The 27,979-nt window shown below is 40.6% G+C and overlaps 1 long non-coding RNA gene across 1 annotated transcript; it reads left to right on the top strand.

The window, feature by feature from the left end:
- Nucleotides 1-27,805, top strand: LOC308057913. The gene is made up of 2 exons (XR_013925515.1): nt 1-530; nt 27,462-27,805. It is a non-coding gene; the product is annotated as an uncharacterized lncRNA (long non-coding RNA).
- The last annotated feature ends 174 nt before the right edge of the window (nt 27,806-27,979 follow it).

Raw genomic sequence — 27,979 nt, 5'->3', positions numbered from 1 at the left:
CCCTCGAGGAACTGGGTGAGCACGCTCAGAGGAAACATTCCCCCGTGCTCCCAGCACTGCCATAAAGAATGCCGGCCTTCTGAAACTTGCAAGCAAGTCTTAGAGGGTTTTTCTCCCTGACCGACTTTATGGTATCATTCCCACCATACTGGAGAGAGCAAATCTTTTTCTCTTTGGTGGTGAAAGCAGCTTGGGGAGCGTCACTGAAGTGCAGCACTTTTTTAACCTCAGGTCTAAAGTGCCACCGGTCCTACCGTGGAATACATCCTTCCTCAGGCTTTCACCAAATGGAAAGGATGCATCAAACCCACCCGACAAAGACGTCCTGTGTTTCTTTTATCTTTCCTGGAATGTGGGGACATGACCCTGCTGGGCCATCTGTGCCACCTGCCTGGAAGCCAAGAGGGTGCCTTTACATTCCAGGCTAAGGACTTACCTTCTTTTTTTCCTTTTCAGCGACTTTAGAGCCATCCTTAGGGAGGCTGGTTAAGCTGGTTTACTGCACAGCTGGTCGCCAGTGGAGGGAAACGGTAAGCTCCGCTGTTGCCTTTGGTGTTTACTTGTTACCTTGTCGCTCGTTTGAGTGATCTTACCATGCCCCGGCAAGCAGAAGCTATCACGCCACTTTAGGCCTTGGTCTAATAGTCATGCAAAGCAATATTGAAAGTCATTCTGAGATCTGGAAGAGGCCCCAATGTGCATTTTATAAAAGTGCATCTTGGCTGCTCTTTACCTTTGTATGGGTGTTTTTCCCTTTTCTCCAGACTGTTGAAGCTCTGAAAGGCGCCAATGAGCTGCTCTCCCTCAGTTTGCTCCTTTGCCTTTGGGGAGTGCGTTTCATGTTTTCTTCATGGCTCTGCAGAGGAGAAAATCCATGAATACACAGCCTTGCTTGAATTGATCTTGCTGGAAAGTGGTTGAAAGCTTATTGCTGCCCCATCTTGCAAATGGCATACATTCTGGTTCTGATTTGATGGGCAGCGTGTCGGCTTGTCAGATAACTGTAGAACGATTCAATTGCTCAAAGCAGCAATGCTGATAGGGAGAGTTTACGTACTTCCTTGCACAAAGCAGTACCGGGCTTTTTTCCCTCTGCGTGTGTTTCTGTGCAGACATGTGCGTGAAACACAGGTGTCTCTCTGTGCCACAGGTGGGACTGATGACAGCTTTTCATTTCATTTCAACTAGAATTTAAACAAAGATTGTGCCTGCAAAAGAATTTGAGCAGCTGTCCTTGTTTCCCAGAGCAAGCATCCAAGCACTGGGGAGCAGTTTGCAGGATCAGAACCTGAGCCTGCTCTGGGTGGTAAATCCTCAGGAGAGGAAAGAGAAACCCCAATTTTTTCAATACAGATCTAGTTCCCTTAATATTTTGAGCAGCAGAGGGGGGTGAGATGGGGCGGTGTGGTGACAGGAGAGGGACAGGAGAGGGACAGAGGAATGAAGAGAACAGGGGTGGATCTGGGCAGGGAGTGGAGGAAGGAAACCCCTGCTGAAGAGTCAGCAAACCATGAAGTATTCCTATGTGCTAAATTTCATCACACTAGCCTGTTTCCACAGCAAAGACTCCAAAGTTACCCAAAGAAACAAGGAACAGAGCAATTGGTACTAGTGATGGCAAACACGATGGAGTTCTTGGCAGCATGAGGAAATAGATAACTACTGTAGGAAGTTCAATGACCTAAACTGATGGAAATAAATCTCTGAAACATTTAGGGCAGCTATTGCGTAATTTTTATGTCTGTCTGACTATATATCGATGGATCGATCGATCTTGCAGAAGACCCAGTTGCAAGACCCTACAGTAATATACCTCTGTTCCTGGTAATAATACTTAGCCCTAAGACTCAATATTAAAACTCAACCTTAAGACCTAACCCTGAGACCTAAATTTAAGACTTAAGCTAAGACTTAACCCTAAGACATAATCCTAATACCTAACCCTAACACCTAACCTAAAGACCTAACCCTAGAGACTGAACTCTAAGACTTAACCCTAAGACTTAACCTTAACACTAAACCTTAACACTTAAACCTAAGACTTAACCCTAAGACCGAACCTAAAGACTTAACCTGAAGACATAACCTTAATACATAACCTTAAGAATTAACCATAAGACTGAACCCTAAAGACTCAACCTTAAGATGTAACCCTAAGACTTAACCCTATAGACTTAACACCAAGACTTAACCCTAAGAACTAACCCTAAGACTTAGCCCTCAGACTTAACCTTAAGCCTTAAATCTAAGACTTAACCCTAAGACTTTATCCTGACTCAGTTCTAAGACTTAACCATAAGACTTAACCTTAAGAATTAACCTAAAACTTAACCATTAGGCCTATCCCTAAGACTTTAACCTAAGAACTAACCCTAAGACCTAACCATAAGAATTAACTCTAAGATTTATCCTTAAGACTTAATGCTAGGACTTAACCTTAAGATTTAATCTTAAAACAGCCAGAAGACATAATCCTAATACCTAACCATAAGGCCTAACTCTAAGACTTAAGCCTAAGACTTAACTCTAAGACTGAACTCTATAAACTTATCCCAAAGACTTAACCCTAAGACTAAATCTTAAGACTTAACCCTAACACCTAAACTTAAGACTTAAGCTAAGACTTAACCCTAAGACTTAATCCTAATACCTAACCCTAAGAGCTAACCTAAAGACCTAACCCTAGAGACTGAACTCTAAGTCTTAACCCTAAGACTCAACCTTAAGACTTAACCCTTTGAATCTATCCCTAAGACCTAACCCTAATACCTAGCCTAATGACTTAACCGTAAGACTGAACCCTACGACTTAACCTAAAGACTTAACCATAAAACTTAACCTTAAGACTTAACCCTAAGACTAAATTGTAAGACTTAGCCCTAAAAGTTAACCCTACATATAACCTTAAGACTTAACCCTAAAACTTGACCCTAAGACTCAACATTAAGACTTAACACTAAGACCTAACCCTAAGACCTAAAATAATGACCTAACCAGAAGACTGAACCCTAAGACTTAACATTGAGACTTAACCATAAGACTTAACGCTAAGACTTAACCCTAAGACCTAAACGTAAGACTTAGCCTTGAATCTTAATCCTACGACTTAAGCCTAAGACTTAACCCTAAGACTTCAACTTAAGACTTATACTTAAGACTTAAACCTAAGACTCAATCCGTAAGACTTAACCTTAAGACTTAACCCTGAGGCTTAAGCTTAAACTTAACCCTGAGACTTAATTCTAAAACATATCCCCAAGACAACTCTAAGACTTAAACCTAAGACTCAATCCATAAGATTAAACTTAAAAATTAACCTTAAGACTTAAACTTAAGAATTAAACATAAATCTTAACGCTGACACTTAACCCTAAGACGTATCCCAAAGACTTAAACTTAAGACTTAACCCTAAGACTCAAAGCCTAGGACTTAAGATTTAACCTTAAGACTGAACACAAAGACTTAACCCTAAAACTTAAATTTATGAGTTAACCTTAAGACTTAACACTAAGACTTAACCTTAAGACATAACCAGAACACTTAAATTTAAGACTTAACCTTAACACTTAACCGTACGACTTAACCTTAAGATTTAACCCTAAGACTTAAATTTAAGACTTATCCTTAAGACTTAACCCTAAGACTTAAATTTAGGTCTTAACCTTAACAGTTAACCCTAAGACATAACCCTGAGACTTAAACCTAATACTTAATCTTAGAGACTTAACCCTTAGACTTAACCTTAAGACTTAACACTAACACTTATAATTAAGACTTGAGCTTAAGACTTAACCTTGTGACTCAACCTTAAAAACTGAACCTGAGACTTAACCCTAAGACTTAACATTAAGACATAACCTTAAGACTTAACCGTAAGACTTAACTCTTAAGATTAACCTTAATTCTTACCCTTAAAACTTAACCCTAAGACTGAACTCTAAGCCTTAAGCCTTACACTTAAACTTAAGACTTTATCTTAAGTCTTTACTCTAAGGCTTAACCCTAAGACTTCATCCTATCTTAACTTAAGACTTACCCCTGAGACTTAAACTTAAGACTTAACCCTGAGACTTAAAGATTTTAACACTAAGAATTGACCCTAGGTCTTAAATTTAAGACATAACATTAAGACTTAACCCTAAGACTTAACCTTAAAACTTAACCCTGAGACCTAACCCTAAGACTTAACATTAAGACTTAACCTTAAGACTTAACCAAAAGATTTAACCTTAAAAATCAACCCTAAGACTCAACCTTAAGACTCAACATTAAGACTTAAGCCTAGGACTTAACACTAACACTTAACCCTGAGACTTAGCCTTAAGAAGTAACCCTAGGACTTAACCCTGAAACTTAACCTTAAAACTTTAACACTAAAATTTAAGACTTAACCTTAAGACTTAACCCTGAGATTTAACCTTGTACGACTTAACCCTAGGACTTAAATTTTAGACTTCACCCTAAGACTTAACCCTAAAAGTTAACCTTAAGACTTAACCCAAAGACACAACACTGATACTTAATGTTAAGACTTCACCTTAAAACTTACCCCTAAGACTTAACCCTGAGACTTAATCTTAAAGATTTTAACCCTAAGAATTAACCCTAGGTCTTAAATTTAAGACTTAACCCTAAGACTTAAACATAAGACTTAACCCTAAGACATAACCCTGAGACTTAACCCTAAGACTGAACCCTAAGACTTAACCTTAAGACTTAACCCTAAATCTTAACCCTGAGATTAACCTTGAGACTTAACCTTAAGACTTATCCCCAAGACTTAAAATTAAGACTTAAACTTATGACTTAACCATAAGACCTAACCCTGAGATTAAATCTTAAGACTTTAACCCTAAGACTTAATAGTAATACTTAACCTTAAGACAAAACCCTAAGACTTAACCCTAAGACATAAACCTAAGACGTAAACTTAAAGATGTAACTATAAGTCTTATCCTTAAGACTTAACCCTAAGACATAACTCTAAGACTTAATCTTAAGTCTTAACCCTAAAACTTAACCCTAAGACTTAACCATAAGACTTCACCTTAAGACTTAACCTTAAGATTTAACCTTAAGACTTAACCCTAAGACATAACCCTGAGACTTAACATTGAAACTTAGCCTTGAAACTTAACCCTGAGACTTAACCCTAAGAATTATCCCCTGTTGCGACGGAGGGAAGACACAGTCACTCAATATGAGTGATCAGCAGACTTCATTTATTGTCCCTTACAGTCACCTTTTATGCCTTCTTATAATTAGCTCATACATATTACAAAAGTTAAGCTCATTATTGGTTAGTTGCCTAAATACCAAGCCCGCCCCTAGTTTCTCTTCTGTAGTTATCTGTTCCCACCTGCAACATACTTTTCCCACCGCAATCTTCCTGTTATTGTGTAACTTTTGCTTTACTTCAGATAAGCTGAGCGCGATGTGCATTTTTGTCCAGCCAGCTGGACTATGTCTATGAGACCTTTTTCAGCTAGCCAGTTATCCACAATTCCCCCGTTTTTATTTTGGGCGACATGGGCTTGGTTGACCATTTTCAATAACAGTGTTTTAACACAGGAAAATACACAGCCAACTTATAAAATCTCAGTTCAGAAGGATAATTCCAGAAATACTTGAAAAATAAAGTTAGCTTGAAGCTTTAATTTAGATGCTCTTTCTGTTCCAGTGATATAAAAAGTTTAAAAAATTCAAAGGTAATTTTAAAGTTCTGAACATGGACTAATGCAAGCTCAAAACCCAAAAAGAAACCAAACTGATGTTTGACTAGGAATATTTGCAAATATTTTAGTGGAAAATCCCTGACCATTAACAATTTTCTGTCCAAATAACAACTGCCCTTATGCAACCAACCAGTCCATACATTTTCTGAAGAATACCTCATTGATATCAAAGAATTAACAAAGGGAAAAATTAGTTCTAAGCTATATACATTCTTAAGTGGATTTTTCAACAGTTACATACAGATTTACACACTAAGCCATAATGGCTTGTAGGTGATACACACAAGAAGAGTACCTTGCTTATCTGTCTGAATGTCTATGCTAAATTTGACAACTATGCCACAAGCCAAGCCTACATGGGTGCTGTGTGTTATGCACGTTCCTTAACAAACAGAAGTACAATAGACAAATTCCCAAGATCTAGTCCCCAACCTAATTATATTATTTTGTAGCCAGTTAAGGAAAATAACACAAATGTGCATATCTACGTGTGCACACACCTTTTAGTTCAGAACCAATCCGTGATAAAAGGCCTTAGCCTTATGGCATCATCAAATCTTAACGAGTACAGTAATTAAAAATGCAGTCTTACTGTAAGTGCGATTTATGCTGACATTCCCTCAAATGCTACACGTGAGTATTTCTCACTCAACTGCCTCAAGTTAAAATAGTAGTATTTGTTAATATGTATTAAAAAATCATTAATTCTCTACAATAGCAGTTGACTTCCATAACACTATGGAAGCAAAAGAGGCTTAAGATGGGTTTTCTGAATACTAACAATTTATTTTAGACTGTCTAAACTCAGGTCTTGAAAGATTTCACTCTGCCAGACATAGAAACACTGTTGCACTCCAGTTGTGATATCCCTTTTCCCAAGTTGTCACATGCACATCTCGCTCAAGCAACATTATTGTTAAAGTTTCTCTTTGCTACATAAATGCATATTGCACTTGTAGATATAAAAGCCAGCACCCTTACTTAGCTTATTACCTTATTACCTCATAACTCTTAGTATACCTTGTATCTCTGATTTCATCACTTCAAAAATTCACCAGGAGCAGATAAAACCACAGCATCAGACTAAACTACACCTTAACTGCTGATTCAAATAAAGGCATTCTCTTCAGATATGCTTAATGTTTACAAATAATTTTGGCTGGTTTTGATCAAAAAACTATTATTACAATAATGATCAAAAATAATAATCCCGTTTGCAAAATGCCTTTAAGCCAGCCTCCTAGTCCCAACCAATTTCCACATTCAGAATACAGCATAAATACAGAATACAGAATAAATTATCTCCATCAAGGCAAAAAGGCTTCATTTTAAACACAGAGATGTTTGCTAGTTCAAGGCAGAAACCCATTTCTTGTAGAGGACATCTGAAGCACTTTTTTTTTTTTGGGGGGGTGGGTTTGTAATCAATTCCGTATTTTTCCTTGAGAAGCTTAAGCTGTTCCTCTTGTTTCAGGAGTGTTTCCAACTCTGATTTGTCGAATAGGTCCGTATTTCCCAAATATATCATACATTTCCTCCGCTGTGATTTTATACGGCAGGTTCCGAATATAGAGGATCCGATTGACCTCTGGGGGCAGCCAGATGTTAGCTCGCTTGGCCGCTTGCATCGCCATGGCGCCGATCGGAGGGGGAGGGGGGGGGCGGGGGGGGGGTGCCGCCTTGGAGAGAAACCGCAGCCGGGAAGGGGCCTGCCGGGCTGTGCGCCGCCGCTCGCCGCTGCCGCGGGGGTCCCGGATGCTATCCCATACGCTAATAACCCGGGTAATTCCTTGTTACAATCTATGTCCTGCACGCTCCGCTTTTCTAAAAAGCATATGAGCGAATCGTACGTCGCTTGTCTCTCCACACCTTCGTCAGCGCTGTTGCAGCCTTTGCGAGACTTCGGCGATGTGTGGCCGGCGGGACCCTCTGTAGGTGCTCCCGGGCGCGGGGACTGTGCCCTTCCGCCTCCTGCGCTGCTTTCAGGACCGGTACCCGAATCTCCGTCGAACCGTGGCTCGCAGGTTCAGACCTCTCTAGGGTCCCTGTTCGGGCGCCATTTGTTGCGACGGAGGGAAGACACAGTCACTCAATATGAGTGATCAGCAGACTTCATTTATTGTCCCTTACAGTCACCTTTTATGCCTTCTTATAATTAGCTCATACATATTACCAAGCCCGCCCCTAGTTTCTCTTCTGTAGTTATCTGTTCCCACCTGCAACATTCTTTTCCCACTGCAGTCTTCCTGTTATTGTGTAACTTTTGCTTTACTTCAGATAAGCTGAGCGCGATGTGCATTTTTGTCCAGCCAGCTGGACTATGTCTATGTGAACTTTTTCAGCTAGCCAGTTATCCACAATCCCCAAGACTTAAACTACGGACTTAACCTTTAAGACCTAACCCTGACTCAACCTAAAGATTCAACCTTAAGTCTTAACCCTGAGATTAACCTTGAGACTTAAACCTGAGATTAAACCGTAAAACTTTAACCCTTAGTCTTAAACTTAAGACTTTAACTTAAGACTTAACCCTGAGATTTAATCTTAAAACTTTAACCCAAAGACTTAACCCTAGGACTTAACCCTAAAACTTAACCCTAAGACTTCACTGTAGGACAAGGCCTCAAGGACAGGAGTCCAAGTACTGATAGCCTGATGAACAGAGACTTGTTAGAACTTGTAGGGCACAAGCCCTGGGAACCAAGGAACAAGCTAACTGCAGACCCCTGAGCCGTTACAGCTGAGGAGGCAGCCAGGCGGACAGAGAAACAAGTAGCCAGATAAGGGAACGGATGGCGCCGATATGTAACTTTGTTAATCAAGAAAGCCGCCTAGAAAGAAACTCCTTAACTTTGGAATAGAAATTATTGCTATGTCAAGATAAACTAATAAGTTTCTATTGTTCTATCGGTGTGCCTTAAATATCAACCAATCAGTGGTTTTTACGCTTAAGATTTAGATAAACTAATAAGTTTCTATTGTTCTAACGGTGTGCCTTAAATATCAACCAATCAGTGGTTTTTACGCTTAAGATTTAACCATTCAGTGTGTAATATGTAGAAAGTAGAAACGTATACAAGTGTAAGAAAATCACTAATAAACCGACAACTTGCTTGCATCAAGCTGCGTCCCGTCTCTTCATTCGCTGCAAATTGGTGACCCCGACGTGATCTGGTGAAGGATCTGATGTGGAGGGACTCTCGAATCGCCTGACTGAGTGACATGCAGCAAATCCCACAGAACTTTGAATGATCCGCTGAAAGGAAGCAGGAGCCGGCCAGAACACCCTCCGGAGTTGAGAGGTGAGCTGTGGGAAATCCGTAATGGGGAATCAGGTTTCGTCCCCGGAAAGAGACGTATATGAGCTTATGAAAGGTCTCCCTAACAAACATGAGAAAAGTATTTCTGGGCATGACCTTAAAGCAATGCTTAAGTGGGTGCAAGTAAATATGCCTGCAGTGACCGCATCTACAATTTTCACGCGGGAACTTTGGGACGACACAGGGGTGAAATTGTGGGATTCTGCGACAAAAGGCAATACTGAGTCCCACCGTCTGCTCTCTTCGTGGAGAGTTATTTTTGAGACTCTGAAAGCACAAAAAGAAAAGGCAGAGGAAGGAGAGGAGGAGGAATCGCAAGCTCCTCTAGCCCTTTCCTTATCAGCCTCTAAATCACAGTGCTCTAAACCCCTGGGTGTCAATGCAGTGGGGTATCTGCCAGAAGAAGATCCCTTTGACCCAGGACTGGTAGAGCCTGAACAAGAACCTGATTTATACCCTCCTGATCTACGTGATGTGTGGGCAAAAATAAAGGAACAAGCCTTAAAGGAGGGGGATCTAGAAATGGCTAAAACTATAGTTGCTCCGGTCTTGTATTCTCAGGGTCGGGCAGGGGGAGCACGATGGGAGGCTCTTTCTTTTTTGGTTGTTAAAGAACTGCGCCGCACGGTTACGGAACATGGTATTTCTTCTCCCTGTTTTATAAGTCTGTTATCTTCTGTGTTTGATACTTATGTCATGACTCCTCATGATTTGAAATCTTTAGCACGATTGCTGCTAACCCCGACTCAGTACACGTTATGGGAGTCGCACTGGAGAGGGGGACTGCAAGCACTCCTGCTCACGTACGTTAACCATAATGATGCTGCATCAGCTGCACTGGCAATAGAGCATCTTGCGGGCACCGGTGCACGTGCTGATCCGGTAGCGCAGGCTCAACACTGCCCCCGTGCGGCTCTCGAGGCAATTAGAGAAGAGGCGAAAAAGGCTTTTTTCCAGGTCCCTGACGTACAAAAGCCACAAAAAGCCTTTACTAACATCACTCAGGAGTCTCGAGAACCTTATATGCAGTTTATTGGTAGACTAAAACAGGCTTTGGAACGTCAAGTAGATAATGCGGAAGCTCGGGATATATTGATAACAAAACTAGCTGTTGAAAATGCTAATGTTGATTGTAAAAGGCTACTGAAGTCTCTTCCCAACCCGAACCCCACTCTGGTGGAAATGGTGGAAGCATGTAACCGAATCGGTACGGTTGACCACAAGTTTGAAGCTATGGCTGCTGCTTTTGCAACGATGCGTGGTGTGGGGAATTGCTATGGTTGTGGTAAGCCTGGTCATCTAAAGAGAAATTGTCTTGCGCGGGCTGCGGGGAACAAACAACAACCTCCTGGTCCTGGAGTTTGTCCGACACGTCAGAAAGGGCGTGATTATGCTAATCGATGTTGACCTAAGTATGACTTCCAGGGACAACCGATACAGGGAAACCAACCACGGAGCACGGGGCAGCGACGCGCACAGACACAAGTGCCACAGCTGACATTTCAACAAGCTCGGAGAGAAGCACCGACACCTCAAGTCTCTGTCCAGCAACCTCAGGCAGCGCTGGATTGGACCTGGCAACCTCACACACAGTAACACTGCATGATTCCGCGGTTCATTTATTATCAACAAATGTCAAAGGACCATTACCCCCCGATACACAAGCTCTGTTAATTGGTAGGTCTTCCACAACATTGTCTGGTCTCTTTGTTTTACCGGGTGTTGTTGACTCTGACAGTGTGGACAAAATCAAAATCATGGCATGGACTCCATTTCCACCTTGTACGATATCTCAGGGTAGTAGAATAGCGCAATTGATTCTGATCCCGGCAGGGGTAAGCTCTCTTACCACTGATCACCCTCTGCAGAGGAGAGGAGGTTTTGGTTCTACAGGGTTGCCTCACATTTTGTGGGCACAATCTATTTTTCCACAGCGACCTATGTATCAGTGTACCCTTATTTACAATGACCAACAAATAGCACTGAATGGGATCATTGACACTGGAGCTGATGTCACAGTAATTTCTCAAGCCAAATGGCCTCCGCAATGGCCACTGACTAATGTCTCTCAGACACTGGCTGGGATAGGGGGCACCGGTAACAGTCGTCAGAGTTTGGAACTAATTCGAATTCAAGGACCAGAGGGACATGTGGCTTCTGTTAAACCTTTTGTGCTGCCTGTCCCTATGGTTTTGTGGGGATGTGATATATTGTCACAATCGGGAATGTCCATCCGTACACATTTTTAGATGGGTCCATTGAAGTGCGCGACACCCTGAAAATAACTTGGAAGACTGATGTTCCTATTTGGGTGGATCAATGGCCCCTTCCTTTGGAAAAACTTCGCGCACTTCAAAACTTAGTCTCAGAACAACTGTCCCAAGGACACATTGTACCTTCTACTAGCCCATGGAATTCACCTGTTTTCGTTATTAAAAAACAAACTGGCAAGTGGTTCTTGCTCCATGATCTTAGAAAAATTAATGATGCTATGGAAGATACGGGAGCCCTCCAACCCGGGCTCCCGTCCCCGACTATGATCCCTCGACATTGGCATCTAACTGTCATAGATCTTAAAGATTGTTTTTTCAGTATCCCGTTACATCCAGATGATGCCCCGAAATTTGCCTTTTCATTTCCAAGCATCACCATGCAAGCTCCATTGCAGAGATATCAGTGGGTTGGACTGCCACAAGGTATGAAAAATAGCCCTACAATGTGTCAATGGTACGTTGCAAAAATACTCAGTCCTGTCCGAAATGCTATGCCTACTGTGTTATTGTATCATTATATAGATGACCTTTTAGTGGCAGCACAACATCACAAAGTCATGGAGAAAGCTGTAGCCCTTGTCACAGATGCCGTGAATTCGGCAGGTCTCTGTATAGCACCAGAAAAGGTCCAGAAGTTTCCCCCTTGGAAATATCTAGGCTGGCGAATAAGGAAAAGGTGACAAAAGGAACTAGTTGTTAGACCATGTCCAGATATTTTCAGCACCATATTGTCTTCTGAATGTGGTGCCGTTTGCTCTATACCTGTCACTATGGCTATCACCAAGCGTTATTAGAAGCGAGTCAGGGACTGCACATGTGCTAGTGCAGATCCACCTTCACCGTTCCAAAGGAAACAATTCCATAATGACAGATTAGTGAGAAAGCAGGAATAAAGGCATTTTTATTTTGTATAGATATATCTGTTTTCAGAAAGGAATTCAGTTTATTAATAAAACTATTTTTGTTGAAGTTTAGCAGCAGATAGATAAAATTAGCTGGAGGGTTACTTACTTTCAAGTAGATCCAGTGTTCCACTCCTCTCCTGGCAGAAAAGAAAAGTACCTTCAGGTTTTCAAGGCACAGATTGTGTATTTCGTGTGGTATGAACTAATTTCTTTTAACATTCAGCTGTGCAACTCACCAGTTCCAAGAACTGCGTGTTATAGTTTGCATTCTGAACAAAGCTAAGTACCTTCCCTTCCAGGGCTCTTTTGTCTTCTAAATGCATCCTCCTTGGTTGTATTTCATCTTACTGTGTTCTCACTGCTTCTCTATAAATGAACATATTAATCCTTAATTTTCTAGGTTTCTTGCTCCATTTGCCAAAGCAGCATTTTCCTTCTCTCAGGAGCTGCAGATGCAGATTACCACTGTGCCAGCTTCTTCCTGTCTGGAGTGGTTTGGCAAAAGGAATTAGTTCAGGAAAGTTCATAAACGTCTATTTTCTTTTCACTTCTACTACACTTCACAGCTGTCTCACTGTGCTCTTGTCACTTTTCTTTTGAGTATACTTGTGAAAACCCATCACAGCAGCTGAGGTCTGCAGGGTTGGAAAGCTGACCTTCCAACACAAGGGGCAGAAATACGGGAGGCAATCTTTCTCCCATCAAATAACAGTTCCTCCACAACTCTTTCACTGTTTGGGATATCCCTGAGAAAATGCAAAACCTCAATTTTGGCTTGTTGCAGCATTCACAATGATGGAGAAAAAGCTGTCAGGATTCACTTGTCAGCAGCTTAGGCAGCTGTGGAACTTGAGGTCCATTTGAAAATGCTTCAGTTATTTGTATGCAGTAGACCTAGATGCAAGGGCATTAAAATCTGGCATGAAAGCCTGTATGAGCAGGATATGCTCTAGTCTGAAAGAAGACAGGTTTGGATTGAGATAAAATGAAACACAGACAACTAGAAAGAAGTACAAGTGCAATACTGCTGGTTGACTTCATGTTTAAAAACATGGCCCATCAGTGCAGAGAAAAACTAGTCTGTAGCATCCAATTAGAGCTGCTGCATTTTTCTAAGCTGTCCGGCTTATTCTGCATCCAGGCAAAACAATTCACAGAAATAGTATATTCCCTTTTTTATGTATCACTTCAGGAGAAAAGGAAAAAAAAAAACCAAACAACAAAACACGCAAAACCCCAAAACTGTTGTTATAGAGGTATCATCTATAGAGATAAAGAAGGCCTAAAATGAAGCAAGAATTCATAGAATCATCTTTCTAAATCTTCAGCTGCTCAGTCTTGAAAATATGGGGGAAGAAAACTGAAATGCATGTGAGTTAGCATGCGGTTGCATAAAGCTATCCATGAGATCAACTAGGACTCTAGGAATTTCCAAAGAAGTTGATCCCACCACATCTGCTTTCTCCCTACCTGTGAGAAAGGACATCATGAAAATCAACCTTCAGACAGATAAGATTCCTTCCCCCTTTGAGTACTGCATCGTCACAGAGAGCCCAGCACCCCCAGAACAGCAAGAGAGATGAAGGAACCGGCACTTACTGCCACAGAGCATTTCCAGTCGGTTTGATTCTGCAGGTCAGCTACAAGCAACAGGATCCAACTCATGTTCAAAGAGCTCCAGCTCTACGTCTTATTGAACAATGGAAGTGGTGCACTCTGGAAACTCTAATTTAGATGTCCCACTATATATGCTGGTAAAAGCATATAGATAGATAGATAGATAGATAGATAGATAGATAGATAGATAGATAGATAGATAGATAGATACACACACACACTGATTATTCAGACATAATCTGGGTTTTGCCTCACGCCTCCTGCAATGAAGCCACTGATACTTACCTATCGTCACACATACAGGGCATTGCAAACCATCCTTGAAACAACTCATCAGCAACTAGTAGACTCTGTATTAAAACTGTAGCAGTATTAATATTTGATATCTTCACAGCAGTAAAGATTTATTTATTTTTTAAAAAGCAGAAAAGTCTGAGAAAGCCATTATTTGTCACGGGATGATCCAAAGGCTGTTAATCTCCTGTCTACACCTTAAAGAAAGAAAAGAGGAGAAAAATCTAATTTAAACAAGTGTTATTAGGGATAAAAATTCAGACTGATGTTACATTAAATTATTTGGGAGGCTGAGGTATCCAGCCATGGTCTTCAGTATAAAAGAAAATTATAGGGTCTATCAACTAGAGAAGCGGTGCTCTGAGCCTATGTGCTGGCATGCTTACAGTTTTTTTAATGTCTGGCAGGATGTTTTACAAACTAAACTCAGCAAGGTGACGATTCCACCACAAGGTGCTTCAGATGGTTTTGCTAATAATTTTGATCAGCTGAAATGGAGAAAAACGTAACTTCATTTATTTGGCTTTTCCAGACCCTGTCAAGTCTGAGCAGAACCATTAATTTCTCCCTTCTGCATCTCTCCCACCTTCTTCCAGAAAAGACGCACTTCAATTTTATTTTTTTTCTACAAGTATTCTGCATAATCAGCCTTTGTTCCCAAAACAAATTTCGGTCATTCTTTGTTCTTTTCCTTTGCTAGAAGGAAGTGCCATTTCTTGAGAATGTTCATTGGAGGCTGGTACTGCTACTGCTGCAAACATGGAAGTGCTAACCACCATCTATTGGCTTTTCTTTTAAGAGCCTTTTAACCAACTTTGTTAATGGACTGAATGCAATTTAGGTATGGAACTTGGCTAAAATGTAGCTTCAATTGGCTATTAAAATTTAAGAGCCAACTAAGACAGCTAATTACAAAAAAAGCTCCAGTGATAATCTTAAGCAGAATTAGTAATAGCAAATGACAGGCTGTCTAGTCTTATTCCCAAAGGGAAAGAAACTCTTAACTAAGAAGTCAACCAGACAACGTGCAGAAAACCTAATTGCATTACTCTTATTATGGCATCCCAAATCTGGCAGCTCACTAGGATAAAACAGTGAGTAAAGTCTGTCAAACTACTCAGGAAAGTAACTGACCCTCCTTAATGCTAGCTGTAACAGACATCGGGAATTATGTTAATATTTTATATTAACTTATTCCTGTAAAAATTAGCAAAGCAGCACCATCTAAAAAATATCTTATACCCATCCTGAATTTGATTCAAAACATATGTTTTCAAAACATAACCTCGGCGTTCATTCAACATTTTATGCTGTAACATATTTATTTCAGTAGCGATTCAGCCATAAAATCAAGCAAGCATAGCACTGGGCATCCACACAAATACACCACCCACTGGCTCATATGCATTTGTTTTGGTTTGCCGAACTTCATAAAGCAGTCTCCCTGATAAGAATAATGTTCATGCCCTAACAATTTTTGGTTGTTTTTTTTTTTTTTTTTTTTTTTTTTTTTGCAGTATCTAAATGTAAAGTAGTGGTATTTCACACCAAAATTAAACACTGCATTTTTTTACTTACAACTCTGAAAACAAGACTCAAAGCCAGGCAAGGAAGTACTTTTAAGAAAGGTTTTGGTAGGTTACATGCTTCTCAACTATGAAAAAAAGGTAAACCATTATTTTGTTATGAGAAGCACATGCAAGTCAAGCTTTCACTGGAACTAGACACTTTACAAAATTATTAACAATTACAACTTTTCACTAACATAAAAAGAAAACCTGAGGGGGCAGTTGAGAATGGACCTTGGATTTTGGTTTATTCTTTTCTTTGCCCTGGGCTCTATGTCTGAAATACTGGTCTCCTCCTTTCCAGAGAAAATCTGAATAATTAGAAAAGTGACACAAACACAAATACTATGAAAAAAATAACTAACATTCACTACCTGTTCTCCAAATAATTGTTTAAACTTATTTTGTAACAAACTGGAATGCAAGGACGTGATTTTTGTCTTACGTTCTCTTTTTTCAATTCAAACACTCGAAAAATATTTAAAAGGTGTCTCTACCATTTCAGACTTCCTCTTGGTGTACATCTAAGTGGCCCTCAATAGGACTTACTCAAAATTAGAAGAAATCAGATGCAACACCACTGTTCTTTGTAAAGTACCCACAACAAAAGTAAATAAAGCTTTATTTCTACATTATAAAGCAGAAAAAGCACTTTAGTTTGCCTTTAAGATATGGATTTGTGTGTATAAAGAAAACACATCCTCACTTCAAAGTTGGCAAAACTTTGCATTCGTATTGAAGTATTCGTAAATTATGCAAATATTTTAATAAAAAATCTAATTAATAAACATCTATTTTAATAAAACATCTATTCTTCAAAACAGGTACAAACAACATTAATGTTTTCAGGATTCATCACTTTAAAAGGAAAGAAATAGATTCCAGTGCTATGGTAACCAAAAAAAAAGACAACCCAGAGGTAAGCCAAAGAGCAGCTTAATTTGTTGTTCCATCTATAATTTACTTCTGGACTCCCCTTCTGGATGCTGTGCCTTTCTTGGCTTTTGGTGAGGTCATCTTCCGCCTTCTGGTAGCTACTGCATCAGCAATTCAAACAGCAACAACAAAAAAAGACAAGCCTTTCTAAAAAATAACAGAAACAGATCAGAAGAAAATACGTATAGTCTTAAAGAGGACAGATCGACTCAAATCATGCATTTAGTTTTGACGGGGGGGGCAGGCGGACACATGATAGGGACTCAGAAGAATTTACCACAACTTCTGGGCACAACATTTTTTCCTGAAAAACATGTTGTACAATTCAGCTTCTCAAAGGGTAGCATTGCATACCTTGGAGCCAACTTAATAGCTCAGGTCCACTAAAGGATGAAGAATCAGCTCCTCTTCAAAACCTGAACCCCTCCTTCCTCCCCATGCACCAACTTCTAGTTCTGCATTAAGCCATTTTTGGTGCTCTTTAGCCCTTGTGCTAAGCTGATCCAGCTCCACAATCTGGCAAAGAACTGTTCTTTTGTCTAATAGTTTAGCGAGCTGCAGCATCTTAGAGCATTCGGAATGAAGCTTATACAAGGGGAGGTGGAAGGCACACCGGCAGAAAAGAGGAAGATTTTTGTTTGGCACTGTTGAGCTGTTAAATCAGCTCAGCTATCAGTGCAACTTCACCCACACATTTCAAGCTACTATTTATTAACAATTTAATATATATATATAACTATTATAACAATTTATTAACAAGTGTAACAAACAGTGCCATCTAAGTAAGATTCCTAACAAACTCGGCAGGCAGGTTGTTCAAAAAGACCATACTCAAATGCAGCAATAAAAAACTCCCTGCACTTTGATTCTTTCCTGCCCACTAACAGGGAAAAGGGGGAAAACCCCAACAAAACACCACAGCTCATTTCTGTAAATCACATTCAACTGTAGTACCTTGAGAAAAAAATATTACTTACCATAAAAATTGCTACCATTTTCACAAATGCAGTAACAGTAATATGTTTTTCATCTCTTAGCCACAGTATTATTTGGTTTACATTTTTTTTTATCCTGACTTCCCCCTTGAAGTCAGTATGCCTAACTATTTAAGTTCTTGCTTGTAAAGCTATATGTAACTCTACAGTTCCTGTTAACCTTTTATTCTGGATTACTGACAAAGAAAAAAAGATAAAATGGAGTTTCATGGAAGTCTGTAAGAAAGAAGCTGCTTGCGTAAGACAACAGCCTTTGAGCCCCCTCCTCACAAACGTTTCGTGTGGGAGAAACGCCAGCTCTATTCCTGAAAACAGGAGAAGTCTTGTGTGGGCAGCACCGAATGAGGACACAAAGCTATTACAAGGAAAGGAGAGAGTTTGTATAAAGCAGCTTAAACTGAATTAGGTTGAAACAGCAATTTAAATGCGGAAGAACTCTATAGGCAAAACCAAACCAGATGGTGTCACTGCACAGCTTGCTTTGAGACTGGAACAAAGTTCAGCAGAGGCATAGAGTCTCACAGGCTCTAGAGGAATTACTAGACAAGTTGACCATGATATCTGTGTAAACATTATTATAAAGCAACTTTAGAAAAGAAGCCCAGCAGTACCATGTATAGTTTTGGGCTCTATCCTTCAAGAAAGTTCTGAGAAAAATGGAGGTAGGGGAAATACCAGGAGTGGTGATCATGGTTTCTAGCTTTAGGAAAAGATAGATAAATTGGATTTAACCAGTTTATCTGAAGAAAGGAAAAAATTGGAGAGAGATGTGATGTGCAAATGTGTACCACACGTGCAAAAGGTTGCTGCATAAAGCGAGAGCAATTTTCATGTCCACAGTGGATAGGACAACTAATAAGCTTAAGGGAAATTTGTATTAGCTACTAAAGATATCAAAAGAAGATACTCAGCCTTATGAAATCCTTTTTAGTAGTAAGGACAGTAAAGTATTACAAGTGGTGTTGACCGGGGCTGTTTTAAAACCTTAATCATAGAGGTTTTAACAGAAAATATTGGCACCCATGTAGAGAGATAAGCCTGTCCTTAGGCTGGTGTATAGAGCAGGTGACCTCTTGTCGTCCCTTCTCCTCCTGTTCTCCAAATCTACATACACTGTTCTAGAAACACACATAAGTGTTATAAGTAAAATAAATAAAACTGTACTTGAATCAAAAAATGAGAGTTTTTATGAAATGACAGAAGTTCCTTTGGTAAAAATAAGCAGACACAGGAGTCCCCAAGTTTCCCACTCAGCTGCCTGTTTTGATGGAAATGAAGACAGTGAGAGATTCTGAGCAAGAAAACGCAGCTAATGAGCAGATGAAATCAGGTATGATTTAGGTGATAATGGTGACTTCTAGGTTACATCATAGGCTAGCATATTTGAAAACATACATTTTTAGTCATACTGATTTTTAGACTCTAGGCAAACATCAGTAAGTGAAAAATCTCTATTGCAGGCGTACTGGAGGTTAGCAGCTGCATCACTTGCATATGCTGAATTTACACCTGACAGAGACTGAGTACATGCCAGTCTCTGTGTAATGGCTGAAGAGTTCCAGGAATTCTAGTTAATACAAGCTCTTGAACTGATCATCATTAAAAAGCACACCTAATACCTTTCACCCTCAAAAGAAGCATATGCATCCAAGTACATTGATCACACACCACCAGGTTTCCTTTCTTTAAAAAAAATAACCTAATGTGTGTTTACACATGTGTATAATCTCACGCATACACTCTGCTGTATGTTTATCTCTTTAAGAAATAAAGGTCAACAGATTGGGAGTGTTGGACCAGGCGCTGAAGAATTCTCAAGTGGTTTCTGGAAGAGATGTTCTCTAGACTCCACATAGATGGAGATAGATCATCATTTCTGTATAGATACCCAGTGTGCTACAGCAGGACACCTACGACAGAACCGACGTTTCTTTAATGCTGGTAACTTCATGCCACGTACACTGAACTGCCACAGTTAAGCTGAGAAGCGATGAAGTAGGAATGAGAGGATCGCTATGACCTAACACAACTCTCCCCAGTCAACTAGATATGATCTTACATATGTCACTAGATCAGATAAATTAATCCAAGAATATGTTTTGTTCATAGTGTAAGTAACTAGTTGTGGACTTGTAACCTCCAGAGGAGACAAATTTAGGACACTGTTCTTCAAAATTCCTCCATTGACCACAGCGTCACTTTTTACTTGCAAAATGTGTTTCAGTCATATTTCAGTTGTCTCTGATGGTACCAAATAACCAAGTCATGTTGCTGGATGGCTCCATAAGAGACTCTTTTCCTTCAACAGCCCCTTAAAAGGGTTCTACAATCATCAAACTGAAAAGGGAAAGCAAGAGAACAGAGCCCATACAACTGCTATTTACATATGGAAGGAGTAAGGAAATGAGTAGCATTGGAAGCTGAAAGACTACACTCAGCGTCCAGCTGCAGACATCAAATGGGAACAGAAGCCAGGCTGTGCAGCATTTGAGGAGGGTTAAGCATCACACTAGTCTACCATTCCCAAACCAGTTTGGGCAGTTTGAATACGGTACCAAGGAAGAGCTACTTTTCTTTTAAGATAAAATAAGGCAGAGTATGTAGTCCTCTGACAAACCCTTTCCCAGCTTGGCCAGGGAACACTGCACAGCTGATAAACCTTGTAGTATAACACTTCTTAACCAGGAAATCTTCAGTACTTTAAAGGCTGTTGAAGGAACTGCAAGGGCAACACACAGTAGTTTTGCTTATTTGGCATTCTCTCAGCAGTTCTTTTCCTCTACAAAAAACCCCAGAAGTATGATTCAGGAAAAAAGAACAGAGAGACCAGAAGAATGCAAATATGGATGGGAACTCCAGGAAATATGATTGCGGGGTGGGGATGAGAGAGGGAAAAGTAAGTTTGAAGAGTTATGGGATGGGATTTGGCTTTCGGTGCTCTGTTCCTTCAAGCCCTCTGTTTCCTGCAACAAATGAAGCTGACATGTTTCAGTATTATCATATGGAAAAACATCAGGACACAAGAACATATTGTTTGATGACTTTATGCCTGTGTATTTCCTAAAGATAACATCGAATCTATGAGTGCTGTTTTAAAAATTTTAATATAGAATTGTTCCAGATAAAACTGACTTACTTCCATTTGTAAAAATTGCTTTACTGAAGACATTCCAAAACACAATTGTACATACACATATAAATCAGCAGTCCCACACAGCATGCGTTTAAAATATCCCTCTTCACCTCCACAAAGCAATCTGAAGGAGGAACAAAATTTTAATTCAAATATATTGCTTGCAATCTTGAAAAAGGTTAGTACCCTGTAAAAATCTGAGTCACTGCAGTACAATTTTTCTTTCTTTACTGTAGAAAAATTTCACTTGCAAATTTTATATCCGAGTCTGAATTGCAACACTTGTTCAACATACTGCAACACATCTTCAGGTTACATACAAACAACAAAAAAGCAGACATCACATTCATGCTTAAACGATTTAGTTCTACACGTAAAGTCATTATACAAAACCTTAATCCATGAAAAAATTTCCTCAGAGGTTTTTTGTTTTGTTTCTTTTGTTTTAACACTTTTTTATTAGCAGCAAACACAAGACAATCCTGTGAAGTGTAACAAGGAACTTAAATGTATTTACATTTTAAATGTGTTTAAATGCTAGAAGCATTCTGAAGACATTGTATAGAAAGAAACTTAAAATACAAAGGAAGACTAAGTACAAAACTGTTCTAAGCAGAGACAGGAGTAAACAGGAACACTCTCATACTTTACACCTTGGACATTAATGTTGCCCCTTTATTATGAGTGGCACACGTTCAAGGTGCTTTTCAGCGAATGTGTCACTTGCAAATTGTCATGGAAAACCATTATTCAGGAAGAACCACAAAGATACATTTGTTCTGTACCTAATTTACTTTAACCTTCCTACCCACAATACTTCAGGAGCTTTATACTTTAAAAGCACTTTCTACCACCCCTCTTCTACTTTAAATAGCTTTTGAAGATCCTCAAACAATTTTGGGGCGCACCATAAAAAGACAGATCACTTCATATCACGTTTGAATATACTTAATGAAAAATACAGAAGCAAGTTTGTCGATATTTCTGAGAACTAAGCACAGTATTTCTCTGCTTTAAAACCTAAATCTTGCTGTTAATTTCTAGATACAACATAGCAGCACATGCTTTTAATTTTAACTTCTAAAACCATATCTGGTAACTTTCATAGTAGAACATTGAACCTGCAGCGTTCCTGAGGCAGGGAAGGGCAGGCTAAGAATGGCACAGAAAGGGACAGAACTTTAGGTGACTAGTCAGAGAAACAGATACGCTGTTGTAAAACTGCTATCCACTTACTCCTGGAGCGTGTTACTGATAATAGTCAGTATCAACTCCTTCACAAGAAGGAAAAGATGAATAACAGACAATTAGAACTACTGTACAGCTACAGGTTTTGTTGGAAATGTCTGTATTAGGGTATAAAATTAAGAGGTAAAAAAAATCTACCTATAACGTGAGCATTGGTGTGGAGTAGAAAGACAAGTAACAAGCGGCGCCATAAACAAGCTCAGAAAACCCGTATGATTTGCCTTCTCCTAAAGCTTGATGATAAGGCCAATAATTCTTTAAATATAAAAATGAGCCTAAGTGTAGATTTAATCCAACCTTAAGGAATAAATCTTGCTTGAATAAAGAAGCCATGCAATGTAAATAAACAAAGCCAAGTGCCTGTTAGTTGAGTAATACTAATAAACCTCCCTTTTGGAATGCCTTCTAACCAACCCATCAGTATAACCGTTTTTACATTGGAGCTTTTTACATAGTTTTTATTTAGACTGCAAGAGTAACCACAGACCCCAGTTAAGGCCTTACCATGCTACATGCTATTCAGCAATGCAGACATGCACAATTCCTACCCTGAGAAGCACTGACTATTAAAAAAAAGTCGTTTAAAGAAATACGGTACTTTCGTTGTCATGATTACTTTAGTATTTCTCTATACTGCAAAATTGCTTTAAAAAAATGCACAACAGAAAATAAAACAGGATGGTATTAAAAAAATCCTATTCTAAAAAAATTCTGTATTTCTATAACCCAATCTCCATCAACCCCGAGACTGAAAAAAAAAAAAAAAAAGACTAGGCTTTGGACCTAGGATTATTTAAAAATTCCCATTAAACTCTTCCAGCATTTATGCCATTTTCACCAAAGCTCCCTACACTAGCTTCCTATTCCATGCAAACTGATTAAAAATAAGCATATGAGTCTCATTAATATTACACATTCCATGCAAACTGATTAAAAATAAGCATATGAGTCTCATTAATATTACACAGTACAACCCTGCAGAAGTGTTGCTGGGTATGTACAGTGTATATCAAAATCTGGTATTCTGCTTTAACAGTATCATTACTTATAAGCCTGTATTATTTTTACTATTATACATGAAGGCAGCTGATACAGAAAATAGAGCTGTGACAGCATGAAAAAAACTTCATTTAAATAAGAATAATTTCTTCTGATAGCATTTTTCCTGGTGGACAAACAGTGACTAATATAATACTTCAACATCATCCATATTACCTTTAAAAGATACCTCTTAAAATTCCACCTTTCAGGAAAGAATATGGGTTCCAGTTATCAGGGGGTGGGTGGCGGGAAGAGGAAACTGATAACATGCTAATTTAAACAAAAACCAGTATCAGAATTCCACAAAATGTTGTGCATCTTAGTTTGGAAGCACAACAGAGCTTGTTTCTTGAGAGCTTTCTAGAATTCTGTGTCTAGAGAGTCTAACACTCTTGCTCGACAGCTCCAGAAACACTGATGGCCAACAGGACTGAAGAAGATGGCCTTCAGGGGACGCATCTGTGCGGCCACCCTTAGGCTGAGAGCAACCGGGGGAGCAGAAGGAAGAAGCAAGAATTCCCAGCTGCCTGTCCTTTCTTTTCTCAGTGCCATTCTTCCTCGCTCCTCCACCAAGCCTGGGGGCTCCCCCGCCTCAGCAGTAGCAGGTTTCATCGCTGGCAGAGTCCCTGGAGCCACTGAGCACCCTGGTGTACTCCAAGTGCTGCACAGCTGAGTAGGGTCTGTTTGGGACAATTGACCTTTTGACTGGGTTAGACAAACTGCACGGTCAGATGCGGTTCGTACTGAGCAGCTGAGCAGCAAGAGGCTGCGTGGCCGGCTCTTCTCGCCAGCGCTGGCAAGTCCGATAACTAAATAACTACCCTTCAAGTTCTGCATTTAATAGGTATCCAGAACTTATCCGTTTCACTGGACAGTAAATTTCAGGCTATTTTTTTAGTCACAGAACTAATTACATAACAGAGGAACAAGTCGATGGTAACAGAAACTAGCCAGATTTGGAAACGGAGTTTTAAATATTTCTATAATAGTCATTTTCAAATTATCAAAAGCATCAGAATCATAAGAGTATGAAACAGTTGCATTTCCCTTCAACAAAGATTTATGAATCATGTAATAAGTGGTAAAGTTTTTAATTCCAAATCTGGAGAGAACCAAATGAGTAAGTGCATGTATCACTTTTCACCTGAAGTAATTTGATATACTTCCCCCACCTTGGTATTCATTCAATTGGGTAGTATAAAAAGGTGAAATTAGAACCATTTCACCTGTAATTCTATTGAACTGGCAAGAGGAGGTTTAAATTTAAGGTTATGTCCCCCACTCCCTTTAAGCACTGGATGCTGAAAATAGATATATAACCTCCCAAATACCTTTGCTTAGTCTGAAAAAACCTTAGCATTTACAAAAAGCTGACACCACCACTTGGATTGCAATTCCTCAAGTTCTTTCTATCCATGACAATTTCAATCTACCATCCCAGGAAAAGAGAAGTCTAATATATAATACGTAATATAAAATGAAAGTATATTCTGCTCGTGTATCAAATCACAACCCGAATATAGTCAGCCATATCTAGTAATTTGTTATAAAGTCTTAAATAAAATCAAAAATGCTAAAACTATGAACAAGCATCGGCCTCTTCTCAAATAATTCATTTTTCCTTGAAAGAAAGCATAATCTAATTAACATTTTTTCAGTCACTGGTAGACTAGAAAATTCATAATAAATGGAAGTCAACAATACAAAAGGCATTCAAGTAAAAAAAATTAATCACTGATTATAATGATCAGAATTCTATAATGTGAACAGCTGAAAATGACCAGAGCAGTGTCACCTCCTGGAACATTAGCTTAATTACTTGTACTTTGTACTATACTGTTTGAATAAATACATTAGCGTAAATCCATAACTCACCGATATTATTACTGTCTTTGAAATGCTACATCTTCCTGTATAATGCCATACTCCTTCACCAAACCTTTTTTAAACAAGTGGGTTTGTTTTGGGGTAGACTCCAGTGCTACTGCTTTACTATTTTTAGACTACTTGATCATGGACAACACCTGGTCTTGTACTTAATAGTCTGAATCAAAAACCTAACCCTAACCCCGGGTGGAGGGGGTGGGGGGTGCAGGGTGCAGTTCCTGCGAACACAGGTTTAATTACCTTAAAAGGTCCCCTTAAAATTAGAGGCTGTTGGCGTATGGTTCGCTCCGCTTCTCTGAGAGCAACACTCACTACAAACAACCCTTTTTCCCAATTAGAGTACCGTTTCTCAGCATCCCTAAAGCTCCTGGAGTAAAATCTGATCGGGCGGGCAGGACCTTCTGGTCCTTTTTGCCAAAGATGAACGGACAATCCTGAGTGTGCAAACCCCCACTCAATCTGGACAGGTCAGTGGGGTGAACAGGACCCAAAGCCCGGTGGGTGTTTGCTTCAGACACCAAAAGCTGTAACGCTTCATCGTGGGCCGGAGCCCATTCCCAAGCTGCTCCTTTCCGCAGCAGGTCATATAAGAGTCGTGCAATTATTGCAAAGTCTGGGATGTGTCTTCTCCAGAAGAACAATAAGCGTGAGGCATGCTGCAGCTCCTTTTTATTTTCTGGAATTTTTACCTGCTCTAGTGTTGAGAGGGTGTCCTGAGGAATACAGGCTGAACCTCCTCTCCACCATATCCCTCAAAATTTCACTTCCTTTGCAGCAGTTTGTGTCTTTCCCTCTGGTACCTGGAGTCCCAGAGACTCTAAGTGCTGTATAATCTTTCCTTGTGTCACCTGTACTGGAATAATTTCATCCCCTCCTATCAAAACATCATCGATGTATTGATAAACTCTAACTCCCAGGTCTGGGAGAATTTGGGCTCATTCTCGTGCCGAAGCATGACGTGCTAAGGTGGGAGAATGTTTATATCCCTGAGGGAGGCGAGTGAAGCTGTACTGCTGTCCCTCCCATGTGAAAGCAAAACGATCACGGTCCTCCTCTTGCTGGGGACCCATGACAAACATCTCTTTCGCATCAGCTGTGGCCATCACCGCATGAGCCTGCTCCTGAACGAGTGAGATGCGCTCAGCTCCGTTAGGCACCGCTGCTGCCAAGGGAACAGTGTCTGCATTAAGTCGACGATCATCTACAGTCAGTCTCCACTTCCCATTTGATTTACCAACTGGCCACACTGGGGAATTGCATGGGGAGCGGGTGAATGTTAAAATGCCCTGGTGTTTAAGATCCTCAGTCACAGGAGCTATCCCCTCCGGGCCCCTAACGGCAAGGGACAGGCTGTCACATCAGTCATCCTGGAAGGGGGGAGCGTAGGTGCTGCTTGCAACAGGCGCACTTCTGCCCAGGACGTTTCAGCTAATTCTCTGATCTGAGGAGTGCCAAAGGACCATGAAATCCCCTGGGTATCATACCACTGCCTGCCCTTCAGCACATCTATGCCCAAAAGATTTGTTGGGAAAGGGCCTTTTGCAGCCTGGGTGTTACCTGGGTCTGCCTCCCCAGGCATCCATAATGTTACCAAGGCCACAGGGACCGACTGAGTTTTCCCTAAAGCATTTAGGACAATTGGGGTTTTAGGCAAAGTCAGAATTCCACATTGCTCTGCCTCACTCTGCGTCAGTGCAGTGATTTGTGCTCCTGTGTCAGTACTGGTTTTTTCTGTCTTCCAACGGCCACTGTAATCATTAAATCTCCTCTCAAATTTAAGGTGAGTTGCCTAATAAACATTCACCCTCCCTTCCCCCCCCACCTTCGGGGGATGGAGGATAGTTTCTTTACTTCATCAGCTTTTTCCACGATGCCTATTGATGGTGGGGCACTAGGGGGTGGCTTGAAACTAACTTTGTGCCCTGACCATGTCTGTACAGATTTCTCCAGTCTCTGGGTCGGGAGCCCATCCATTAGATCCCAGTGAATACCTCTCTGGAGCCCCAGCTGCCACCAGTCCTGCCGGCTTAGGGGTCTCCCTCCCCCAGGATCAGTACATCAGACCGATTTAGAATTCTGACTTCCCTGAGCCTGTGCTAAGCGTCCCTCAGCTTTTCCCGCAGTTCTGCGGCTCTCGTTTCAGGTCTTTGACAGGACCTACCAACGGGACCGTATTTTGTCCCAGAGTTAATTAGCTGTTGAGTGCAGGAGCGGTCTGGAAACTAGGACCATGATGGCAATCAGTTAGCTGAGGGGAATGTGCTCGAGCTTGTCTAGACAACAATTAACATGATGAGGCATGTTTGCAGAGCACAGGGGGGTGGGAGACGGATGGCGCCAAGGAAAGGTAACACCTTGCTGTTAATTGATGGCAGCTAACCACCAATCAGGGATTGCCTAGTCTGCAAGGCTTAGCTTCAAGAACCAATCTGTTTCAAACGCGCAGCTTCTGAAAGTCTATAAAACCTCGTGCTTCTGTACAATAAATTGACATTTGCTTGCATCAAGCTGCGTCCCGTCTCTTCATTTGCCGCAAATTGGTGACCCCGACGTGATGCGTTTAAGGATCTGACGTGAAGGGCTCTCGAATCGCCTATCTGAGCGACATGCAGCAAATCCCACAGAACTTTGAATGATCTGCTGAAAGGAAGCAGGAGCCGGCCTGAAATCCCTCCGGAGTTGAGAGGTGAGCTGTGGGAAATCCGTAACGGGGAATCAGGCTTCGTCCCCAGAAAGAGACGTATATGGACTCATGAAGGGTCTTCTAGTCAGATCCGGGAGTCCGTGCCTCAGTCTCCTCAAATGGTGACCCCTATGGTGGTGTTCCGAAGCCTTGGAAGAATAAGGACGGAGCTGGTTGATAAAAAAGACAGCTCGTGGAAGAGGGCTGCGTTCCGGAGGAGACGGCTTGGCTGACCGATCGTCTGGCTGGCTGGACCAGGCGGACAACCTAAACCCCGAGGATAACACCTGTATTCATCGAGACAGGTGAGCAGCCAAGAAACTTTAGAGACTCTGAAAGAATG

Source organism: Falco punctatus (assembly GCF_963210335.1).
Source record: "Falco punctatus genome assembly, contig: scaffold_67, whole genome shotgun sequence".
Lineage (NCBI taxonomy): Eukaryota > Metazoa > Chordata > Aves > Falconiformes > Falconidae > Falco > Falco punctatus.
The sequence above is the reverse complement of the archived record's forward strand: the minus strand, read 5'-3'. Positions and strand labels throughout refer to the sequence as shown.